The sequence below is a fragment of the Phragmites australis genome, chromosome 3 (genome assembly GCF_958298935.1).
Source record: "Phragmites australis chromosome 3, lpPhrAust1.1, whole genome shotgun sequence".
Lineage (NCBI taxonomy): Eukaryota > Viridiplantae > Streptophyta > Magnoliopsida > Poales > Poaceae > Phragmites > Phragmites australis.
Genome location: NC_084923.1, coordinates 43,928,847 through 43,941,392, shown reverse-complemented (window position 1 = coordinate 43,941,392; position 12,546 = coordinate 43,928,847). Strand labels below are relative to the sequence as shown.

Genomic DNA, 12,546 nt, shown 5'->3' with positions numbered 1-12,546 from the left:
CTCCATGTTATACTCTTTTTGAAATGGAAATTCTCGAATTCATTTTCGTGGCGTTTACTACTAGCACAGCGCCAACTACGACGTTAGCGCATTCTCTAATACGTTTTTTTGTGTGTGCTGTAAATCAACCTTTTGGAATGGCATTTACCTTTCTTGGATAGTGGGGATTTTGTGTCTTATCATTGAAGGATTCTGGGCATTTAGGCCAATCTTTTGATTTTATCGTGTAAATTATACCGGTTATTCTTAGGCTTTATCTAAACCGAGGATCAATAGAAAAAGATGATTCTATTTGGGCCAGATTCAAATCTCAAACGGTGCTACTGCAAGGTCATGTTTGTCCCAGAAGGGAAAAATATTAGGTGCCCTGCCATTTACTTTATTTTACGGGAGTGTTAGCTTCGAGTATTATTAAACTTTCACGATGACCACCAACCCTAGCAGGCAAGATTCTTCATCGGTAAATTATAACTTGATATGATTTGGTTAGGCAGTACCAACCGGAAAGCAGGACAACGAATCGCAAAGGAAACAGCCGCTCGACCACTGAACTTGCAAACAATATCCCTGACACTTCCTCATCCATCACCTAACACTCAGAAAGCGACACCATAAAATGATTTTTTTTTCTTAAGAAAATGTCAACTACCAATTTCTGGTTAAGCTTTATACTACGTATTTCTCAAAAATATAATTTACTGTTAAGCCGTATGAAATGCGTCAGAATTTAACCACAAGAAATTACAACATGCCAAACAAAGAGTAGATTTTATTTGAACGTTTATGGAGAGGACTGCGCCAGAGTGTTGCTGTCATGCCTATGCCTACGTGCATCCAGGCCACCCGAGCCCTATCTCTTCCATGACCACAAGTGAGCAACAGCACAAACACCGCCCACGAGTTCGTACTCAAATGCAGATAAAGCGATCAATCTCTGTCTCAAATAATAAAAAGAGCAGAAATTGATGAATAAAGATAAGCAGCAGATTTTTCTTCTCACGTCATAAATTTGATTTTTCGGCCAAAGGACTGGTACAAGCAAGAACTTGTCCTTCCACAGCACAGTCTGTATCCAGATAAAAACAAGGGTAGACATAAGCAAGTGAAAGAATATCATGGAGCAATAATAGACTAATTTTTCTGTTATTGTATTTGGAATATTGATAGGTCCCATACTCTACTTATTCAAGCAAAATTCTCTGATAATTGGAATAAGGTTTTGTGCTTGGGATCAGCATCCACAAAATGTAAAACAATTCTATTAACAGCATGTTCATTTGAAACCGGCCATGGAACTAGAATTCCAGATCCAGAATTGCATATTTAACACCTGAGTTTCAAAGAACGCCACATGGCAATGAAACGGAACTACAAAAATGATAAGTACAGGCAAAAATAATATGTACATTTTACTTGGAACAGATAAAGTCAGGATCCGTTCCTAGAAAACAATAACAGTAAGTCAGGTCAGCAAAATGAACTTGCCTGTCTCCTTCATGCTCTTCAGCAGGATCACACAAGGTCTTAATCCAGATTCCAGAGGAAGTTCGTGCAATGGGCGTCCATAAGATTGCAAATGCTGGGGTATTCAGTGCATACCATGCTACAGCGGACTACAAGAAGAGTGCACTAGCTTCAGCATTCCACATTGTTGACGTCTGGAATACATGGGGAATAGCTGCAAAGAGATCGTAAATAACCAGGCCACGGCACAGCAGGTGATGCTCCTTACTCTGTTACTCTTCTTGGGGCAATGCACAGCCATTCATGTCATAGCGTGGAGCCTCTTCTTTGGACCATACCATAGCAGGTGGCACACTGGCATTTGCAAGGCTGGATCAAATCCAAACCCTCCAATAGCTCACACTTGACAGTTAACCGCAGCCTTGCTTCGGAGACAGGGAGAAAATAAGGCCATAGGAACAATCAAACATCTCAAACCTGGTTCACTATCATCCATAGCAACTAGCAACCATGCATTTGCTTGACATGCTACAGCAATCCTGCTTTTACCACAGGCTGTCTTCTGTATGTCCATGCTCTGAAACTGTGACAGCAATTTTATAGGTCAATCACATATACGTGAGTGATAATTCTAAATATTGTAAATAAGGCCAAAGATCAAGATTGACCTATGAGCACGAATGGAGTTTCCCCACTGGAAAGAGTGGTGAACACATGAAAGAGCGCTGATGACCTTATGGGGTCAATACAAATATTTCTGCGTGAAAATGGAAAGCATAGCTAAATACTCTGCATAACTGAATGTTGCTCATGAAAAAAGAAAAAGTAATGGTATAACAAAAAGTATACCCAAGCAAGATCAACAGAATAATAGGCACACAAGTGAGAAGATGTACTGGTTTGGCAAAGTGATCCAGGAATGCTTAGCAGTGAATTGAAAGTATTCTGCCAGAAGTATTCTGCACACAAGTGAGAAGATGTACTTGTTTTCCCTTTCAAAGCTTCATGGTGATACGAAGGTTGCAGCTCAGTTGATGAATGCGAAAGGTACTGAAAATAAGCATGTGCAGCGTGCCTGAAGAGTGATACCCTCCTTTGCCTTAAAGCCCACCAAATTTCAATAAGCTTGTCAATCAAAGGCGTAATGTCCTTTGCAGAATCACATTTACAAAGAACTGTCAGCTCTGATGTTAGCACTGCAGAGGGGTATTCACCTTCAAGGGCCTCAGAGCCAGATGCTCCAGCTGCAGTTTCTATTAGACCAACAGCCTGTTCAATTAGTGAAGTTATGGGGTACTCCGGTGCAGAATTGTAACATCCTGCTGTTTGTGGATAATCACAGTCAACATGATTTGCATGTTTATCAGCACAGATACTTCTAATTATTTCCTCCACCTCAGATTTCTCATTACCTGTCAAGTGACATCTATCTGGTGAAAGTTCAGATTGAAGATCAGGGGAGAGTGAATTCTGAAAGTTTGAATGAGTTCCAGACAGAGAGTAATTGGCATGAGTGAAGCACCAGGATGCATAAGCAAGCCAAGCCTTACCCATACTGGGACAAAGTTGCCAAGATATCTTCCAAGCAGTGCCTATGATTTCTTGGGCAAGTGCAAGACAATTCAAAGTCGAAACTGACACACTATCACCAGACAAAAGTTTCTCTGCCCCATTTTGGAAGCCATCAGAATCACTAAAATCTTTTGTAATCTTTGGATGATGATATTTAAAACAGGAGTTGTGTTCTCTTGCTCCATCCAGGTTGACAGTTTTAAACAAACCTTAGCAATCAGTGGAAGCGAAGTGCCAACACCAGATGAACTACTAACTGTAGACAAAACGCTATCACGAACCAGTGACCATAGATCAGATAAAGCCTCTTCATTGCTTCCTTCTTCATGCTTCAGCAACGCGCCTTCATACTTAATGTTCAATCCAAGTATTCTCTTCTCCATCTCATCAGATGAATCCAGAGGATGATTTATGAGATACTGATTTAAGCGGGTAGCCAACATAAAGTTGTTTTGCTTTCTAGCAAGACTAGCAAGCTTCTGACACAGAAGAAGAGTGGATAAAGAAGGTGGCTGTGTATAATGGTACACTTTGAAGACCTTTAGCCACATGCTTCAATCTTGATGTATTATATCGACAGGATCACGCAATACTTCCAGTAAAGAATCCATTACCCATCGTGATTGGTTAGGTCCCTTTTGGCAGGTCCGCCCAGAAGCTTCTTCAAATGCAAAGATGCAATGAAGCTGGCCAGCGCAAGCGACAGCTTCAGTCAATCCATTGAGTGGGACAACAGAAAGTGCTTCACCCAACATCAATTTAGCCTTATCAAGCTCCTCTAGCACCCCATCGGACTTGCTATCAGATTGAAGCATTGCACGCAAGAGCATGAGTTCACTTCTCTCAAGTGCGACCTTAGGATCAAGGGTAAGCTCACTGCTACTTTCCGGAGTCAAGATAACCCCAAGCTGAATGGAAGTCCCCCTCATCAAAGCATGCCATTGCATGGATAGCATTAAGTTCATTGCCAGCACTAGTTAGCGCACCTGAATAAGGTTTGCCGGCATGTACAGCACGGAGCACTTGTAACTCTGCAAGCCAGCTCTCTAAGCATTTCCAATCAGATAGTGATGTGTAGCACTCAATAACACGCTCTATGATGTACTGAATGCCATCAGACTCCATGAAGGTAAGGGACTCCTCCGGCTGCAGTAGATGGGAATAATGTACAGCAGCCTTTTCATACTGCCCCTGGGATTGATAGACCAGTCCTGACATCCAGGAGAAGTGCTTGTCACAATCAGATACACCCTGCATTAGTTGACTGTCTTGCTCAAAGTAAGTGTAGAATGTTGACACAGCCCACTTCTTAAGGCCAACTAAGGTGTCTGTTTCATGACACCTGCACAGTGCCAAGGAAGCATGCCGGAGGACCTTCAGAACATCTGCTTCTAACCTCTGTCTAAAAGCATGATGACTTTCAGTAGCCCCCCCCCCCCCCATGTGACTACCCCTGAGGGATGATGCAGCCAGGTTTCTGAGATCTACCAGCCGCAATGAACAGTAGTGAATGACTGCATCACTGCAATGCATAGCTAGTCCTGCATCCAACATTGGATCACAAATTCAAGAAAACCACTCTTCACAAACTCGTTTGTTCGCACGGAAAAACACGGAACTTGCTTTTGGAGGGGGTGATAGAACAAAGGAACCTTCATATGCATTATAAGCATATTTCTTCAGTGCCTCAACAAAATCCAATAGCAGGCGCATGGGCAATAAGCATATGTCAGATGGCCCTATATACCTGCCTTCACCTTCCTTAGCTTCCAGAGTCAACACATTTGTTACATCCAAAAGCATGCGTTCCAGAGCTGCAAATGTCTGGGTGGGACCACCAAGATGAGTTCGGAGCCGAAGGTTTATGCAGTGCCGCGCAGCTTCATGGATTCCCCACCAAACTGCAGCAAGATTGTTCACTGGGTATATCCTATCAATAGTAGTTCCGTCCACGTCAGGACCTTTGGAGAATTCACTCCCATCAGCATCTCCAGACATATCAGTTTGACCAGAAAGCATATATTTCTTGCCACGGTAACCAAAGACCAGTCGTTGTACCCAATACGAGAGAGGTAACTTCAATCTAAGAGAAAGGTAACTCAAAATGGAAACAAGCTGCTGCCAGTGGAGTTTCCTAGGTTGTTGCTTCACAGCAAGCACATGCCTCCAGCTCATGCAATGGTTGCTCATGTTAGCAATATCTGAGGAATTCTGATAACTCTGTTTGTCCGCAAGCAAGCCAAATGCATATGTTGTGATGGGCAACGCGATTGAAAATAACCTTAGAAATGCAGTCTTTACAGTACTATCTGGATCATTAAGTTTGCCAAGAAGAACCTGAGCAACAACTGAGAAATTCATGGGATTGATGAGCCTACCCAGAAATATTAGCTCCAAGGTTAATGCAACATGGCATCTCACTTTAGGCTCCCTATCATATGCACAATCCAAGACAGAGAAAAGGATAGCACTGACCTTAGCCACATCCCTATCCATGACATGAACCAAATTTTCAAATGAATCTATCCAATCTAGAGCCTCTAACTTCAGTGCCATGGATGATGATGCATTAAGGCCCTGAACTATGTATTTGCCATATTTATGCATAAACTTCTTTTTACGTTCACAACAAAACTTCTTTTCTGCAACAATCAGCTGAGTTTTACTACCACCAGAGCCTCTTTCAAATGCTTCGGATGTTGGGATGTTACTTGAGAATTCCACGAGGCTCAGTTTGTGTAGTGTAGAGAAAATCTGAAACTGCATTTCAAGGAAATTATGGAAAGGGGTGCCAAATGGGTCAAGCTTCTCTGAGATGAATGATGTCAACTTTGTTGCTCTATCATTTCTCTTTTTTGTGTCAAGTGAAATTGTAGCCAGAAGAATCTTCAAATCAAATTTCATTAAGGAAAGCAACTGATCCTCTGAATACCTCACCCAAGAGTGAGCACTTGAGTTTGACTTGCTTCGTGTTTCATTGTTATACTCTAAGGAGAGACTCTGGATATCAAGGTAGCTTACTTGCCCTTCCTCAAGCAGAGATTTTATCAGCTCCAACTCTCTCATCAATGACGCAACTGCTTGGTCAACTACATCTTCCAATCCATGCTGCAGGCAAAAAAGATAAGTGGCAGCTGAGTTTGCAACCACGGTTTGGTTTGGATGAAGACGCAACCTAGATAAAATTGAGCTGAAGTCAAGCAAAGCTACCACAGCAGACTCACGGAGACCCAAATTTTGCAGTGACAGAACTTGCATGTTAGTCTTAAGTGCTGCCACCAACTGCGCTGATGAGGCAACTTCCAAGCTCTGGGCCAACACATCCACAAACATAGCATAGAACTCAGCAAACCTTTCCTGCAGAATCTCCGCAAGCAAGACCAATCATCTGGATGCTTCTTCCATCCTCTCGGACCAGCCAAGCTTGGAGGCTATCACTGAAGCGCACCTTAAAAGCTGAGGAGCTAACCCCTCCAGTGACCCTGCTACAAGTTCCCTTAGGTTGCTTCTCTCAGCTACACCAGATGCCATGATCTGCAGCACCGTAGAGAAGCAAGCAAACAGCGGACGAAGCCGCCCAGAATTATGGCTGGCTGCAAGGTTGGGGTCATGCACAAGCACCTCCATATCGGCCAAGAACTTGGGCAGTAATCCAAGCGAGAACTGCAGACTCCCCAGCCAATGCCACTGGAACTGAGAGAAGCTATCCACGATCATGCTGTGATCGGCGTCAGCAAGGTCCGGCACAAACGCCCACCCAAGGAGTAGGTCCATGATATCAACAAACTGCGGTCCGAAGCGGTAGGGGAACTTGGCGGCGACCAGCATGAGCAGGCCAAGCAGGCCCCGGAGCACGGCGAGGGACGTCCGCTCATCCTCGAGCACGTCACGGCAGGCGGCAAGGAGCGGCGGCACGAACCGCTCGACCGCGGTCACGTCCCCGGTGGCCAGGAGCTCCCGGAGCCCCTCGGCGACGAGCGCAGCGGAGGCGGGATCCCCCAGGAGCGGTAGCGCCCAGGCGACGAACACGTCCGGCAGGCCCCCGGGCGCCTCGTGTGAGCACAGCACCGCGCAGAGCGCCGCATACGCCGAAACCGCAGCGCGTCACACGGCATAGGACCTACGCCACAAACCATCAAGCACAAACAGGAACCGGGTGACTCGAGCGATTCATCAGGGGAGAAACGGAGATAAGGGGGCGGGGATTACGCGTCGTCGGCGAGGAGGACGGAGAGGGGCGGCGCGAGGAAGGGGGCGAGGGAGGGGAGGAGGGGGCGGGTGGACGGGTGGAGGAGGGAGAGGCGGAGGTTGGAGAGGGCGGCAGCGCGGGAGGCATCGTCGGAGGGGTGCGGCGTCTCTCCGGCGGCGGCTGAGAGGAGGGAGGAGAGGTGCTGCTGAAGCTGGTGGTGCGCCTAGGAGGGGCGAGGGTTTCGCATTGTCGCGCCCGCCGCGCCGTCAATCTCATCGCCCGCCGCCTTCCGATCGCCGCCCGGCACGGAGAAACAGCGGAGTAGTCTCTCGCGTCGCCGTCTGCTCTTGCGGAGTGCCCGATGAACCGACGGTTCAGACCCAAGCGGGTTCGACTCAGTTGACACCCAGCACAAGCTCGTCTCATTGAGCCGATCGTAGGTGATAGGCCGGAGTTTGGGGATGGAACCAACTTCAATGGAATAGGATTAAAATTAAATCGAGATAGTTCTAGTTTCATGTTTGATTAGAAGAAAATAGATGATTTGGTTTTATGTTTGGTTCGAGATATAAAACTATTATATAATACTATTTTTACATCATTGTTTAAGATTCGAGAGTTATCGGTCATCTTGCATTACTAACCACATGTTAGTAATCTGAAGACATCTTTTTTCCATCTAAAGTGGTTTTTCCTCCATAAGAATCTCATCATCCACCTTAGTAGCAAATATTGGATTCTAGTTATTCTTTTCTTCCTAATCTACTAACCTAGTTTGAATTGTTCTCCTCTCTGTCACTGGAAATCTGTCAAAGCCACCGCGCCACCAGTCATCGTAGCTCTTATATTGGCGCACATCTGAATACCTTTCCTTGTAGCTGGACCATCTCATGCCTCCTCTTGGTCCCATAGACCGATTTCGGAGGTCGCTTGTGCATGGTGAGTTGTTGCCCATGGCATCATGTGGTCACCAAGGTGTCGTGTGGCCGCAAAGTCGAGGAACGGGGCAGCAGAACAAGTTCTTTCAGATTTTTTTTAGTGCTTGGTTGCTTGGATGAAGGTGGATGGGATGAGATAGTTCTGGATGGATGAGATAAACCTAGAATATATTATTGCTTAAAAAGCATGTCTTATATCCATAGATAGCTTGATATTTCTAATAATAATAATTTTATATTTATAATTGTAGAGATCGGCAACGTCCTAGAATGAGATGAATTAAGACATTTAAAACTATTCGGCTCCAAAAACTTCACAAGAAAAAACTTATATCAATTTCTATCTAAATGTGCTCTAAGTTTATCTAGTGTGTCTATCCTACCGTTTAAAATGATTGCAACATACTCTAGTAAGGTAAATTGCAAGTATATAATTACGAAAACGTAATAAGATAGAGAGCAAACTTGGCAAAATGAATTTTTATCCCATGGTATCGATAGCATGAATGTCACCTCTAATCCACGTTGGAGCTCCACCAATGATATACTCCTGATTGCCAAGACTCTTCTGGTCATGGCTCTTGAGCCACCAAGTTACAAAGATAAAGTCTCAACCCAGATGAGCCACCAAGCCACAGAGGCAATGTCTCACCACTAGCCTCTTTCTCGATCACTTATCATTGTCTTCACTTTAGAACTTTAGCCACCGAGGCAAGGGTCTCCGTGTCACCATACAAGCATCTTGCCACCACTCCACACCAAGTCGAATGATCAACAAGCTTGAGCAACTCCGGCTCAAGGTGCCGACGAGTCACTAAGACTCCAAAATACTAGCGTACCACTAGGTACAAGGTAGCATCTTTAGGTAGGAACACCTAGGAACTCTTCTCTCCATGCCTATAAGTATTAATCACTCACTAATCTTGTGCTTAATCACTTTGGATGATCATTTTAAGCACTTTAGTGGTTTAGATGTCTTCTTAAGTGTGTATGAGCTTCCTTTGGACTTCAGCACCCTTAAATAACCGAGTGGAGGGGTATTTGTAGCCTTAACCCCACGGACTATCCGTTGTCCTAATGGCTCAAATTCATTGTATACATCGAATGATCCAGTGTAGACAGCATAGTACTCACTGGACCATCCGGTGTGTACATCTTCCAAAACTAGCTGTTAGAACTCCACTCAAAACTTCCATAAACATTGGACTATTCGGTGTGATCTTCATCTCCATCGTCGAACCATCTGGCATGTGTACTTGAGCCAATCCGAGCCACTGACATCTTCTCTGCACAAAATACTCTAATGTATTGTGCGGTGTATTCAATCCGGTTTGTTGTTTGACCTTCACTTCTGAGCAAAAATACTCTATCGTGCACTCTCTTCATTCATCGGACTACCCGGCGAGTAGAACTTCAATCTTCCAGCCTCTACAAACTTCTGTGCAAGAAATCCTCTGACACATCATCCGACGTGTACAACTCAGATCGCCGGACTATCCGGCGTGTACACCTTCTTCTCCTTCTTCTGTCAGAACATTCCGGCGTGCACTATCTTTCGTACGTCAGATCATCTGGTGTAGTCAACTTCTGTGAAACTTCTCCAATGCAATCAAATTTTATCCCGGTTTTGGTGGCTTCTTCATGTATTACATCCATGAGACCTACTAAATCATATACTTGACAAACATGTTAGTCACATTGACTATATTATCATTAATCACTAAAATCACATACATGTTTTAAAGTAAATGTTATAATCTCTTTAAAGGCATGTTTCCTACAGTAATCATAAACAAACTTTTACAATTAGCACTATAATTATAGTTAATCATAAATTAGTTTTTTACTAATCATCACTAAATACCTATAATAGTAAGTATTTAAGACTAATATCATCTGTAGGGATCGGTGACGTCCTAAGAGGGGGGTGAATTAGGACACTTAAAACTATTTTGGCTCAAAAAATAACACAAGATAAATCTATATCAATTTCTATCTAAATATACTCTAGGTTTATCTAGTGTGTCTACTCTACCGATCAAAACACTTGCAACCTATCTAAGAAGGTAAATTGCAAGTAAGTAAATGCGAAAACGTAAATAAGGTACAAAGAGCAAACTCAGTACAATTTTTTTTTCGTGGTATCGATGGCATGAATGTCATCCCTAGTCCACGTTGGAGCTCCACAAAGGATATGCTCTCGGTCAGCACCTGGTCACGGTCTTTGAGCCACCGAGTCATAAAGACAAGGCCTCCACCCAGATGAGTCACCAAGCTACCAAGATAAGGTCTCACCACTAGCCTTTCTTCTGGTTTCTCACCACCGGGATCACTTCGGAGCTTGAGCCACAAAGGCAAGGGTTTCTGCGTCCCTGAACAATCACCTTACCGCCGTTCCACACAAAGTCAGAGGGTCAACAAGTTTGCCAAGGAGTCACCAAGAGTCCAAGGTACCGACGTATCGAGAGATGCACTGTTGGATCACTCCTTGATACACTCTCTAGGCAACAATCACCTAGTGACTCACTCTCTAGGCCTATAAGTATTAATCACTCACTAATCTTATGCTTAATCACCTTGGATGATCACTTTAAGCACTTTGGTGACTTGGATATCTTCTTAGGTGTACATGAACTTCTCTATACTACAGCACCCTCAAATGACTGAGTGGTGGGGTATTTGTAGCCTCAAACTCACGCACTAACCGTTAACCCAACGGCTCTAAAAAACTGTTAACACCGAATGATCCGATGAGAACAGTAGTACTAACACCGGATCATTCGGTGAGTACACTCTCACAAATTAGCCATTAGAACCCCACTCAAACCTCTGTGAACACCGGACACTCCGGTGTATACTCCATCTTCATTATCGAACTTTCCAGTTAGTATACCTTAGCCATTCGAGCCAACATCTTCTCTGTGTAAATTGCTCCGGTGTATTCTCCGGTGTACATCACTTCATCACCGGACCATTACAGTGTGTTATCCTCAACCAACCGAGCCAATGTAACCCTCTCTGGAAAATATGCTCTGATGTACAAATCTTCAGAGCACCAGACCATTCGGTAAGATCACTGCATTCTCCCCTTTGTCAATAATGCTCTGGTGCATTCCTCCGGTGAGTTCAAATCAATCACCGGACTATCCGGCGGGGTCTTCTTCTTCATCATCTTTGTATTGTTCATTGTACGGTGTATTGTTCGGTGCACTTCTCTTTATCATCGGATCTTCCGGTGTGTTGACCTTCGATCTTCAACAGTTACAACCTTCTCTGATGGAAATGCTCCGGTGTGTATTCTCCTCTGAGCATCGGATCATTCGGTGAGGTCAAATACCTCTAGACACAATGCTCCGATGTATTCAACCATGTGAACACTAGACCATCCGATGAAGTCATTTCTCCTGGGACTATTTCCAATTCAACCAAATTTTGTCTCGGCTTCGGTAGCTTCTTCATGTATTGCATCCATGATACCTACTAATATATATTATTGATAAATATGTTAGTCCCAATGACTATATTATCATCAATCACCAAAATCGCAATTATGATCTAATAGATCATTTTCGCTACATCATCTAATTATTACTTGTGCATAACTAAATTTTCTTAATAATCACAAATAGTCACTCATTATCATTAATCACATGTGATGACAGAATTGACAATACATGTACATCATCGTTGGTTTATTTTTCCTGTATAGGATGGTATAGAATTTTGATATAATATTTTTAGAATCTGTATCATCCCATCCAGGATGAATTGGTACACTTCAGCCAACAGAAGACAGAGACGAGGTCATATCCAGGACCATCACATGCATGTACCATTTGTTACAGGGAACTTTGAACCAACCAAAAAATGAATCTTGCTTGTCGACCAGCAGCTGAGCAAAGCTTTCTACTGCATATGAGGCTATGCTATGCCCTATGCTATGCCCATACGTACATACTAAACCTACAAGTTGTTGTGTTAAAGTATATTTTAGCAACTTTCCGATTGAAATGATTCCGAATTTACAAGAATATATAAAAACATAACTGTCAACATATATCATATAGGTAAACATGAGCATTTCAAAAGCATATATGAAAGCACATAAGTTACTCATGAATACAAATGAATCAAGACTGACAGTTGACAAAGAGAGACAATATAACACATAAACAATTATTAAAACAAAGTCATGGCTCTCAGAGCGAGTTGCCGAATCAACGGCCATCAACACATACTAAGATGTTACCGATCAGTGTATCAAGTTACCTCTAGAGCTAGGCCGATCTACCCTAGTTTATGATCAAGTGAACACCTCTGAAAATTATAAAGCACAGTATCAGTCGGCCTCTAAAGAAAACAGAGAGAGAGCCGAACACAGAG

The 12,546-nt window shown here is 43.5% G+C and overlaps 1 pseudogene; it reads right to left on the bottom strand.

Annotated features, from left to right (window-relative positions):
• Positions 1 to 1,246: 1,246 nt before the first annotated feature.
• On the bottom strand, positions 1,247 to 7,669 carry LOC133913265 (uncharacterized; annotated as a pseudogene).
• Positions 7,670 to 12,546: the final 4,877 nt, after the last annotated feature.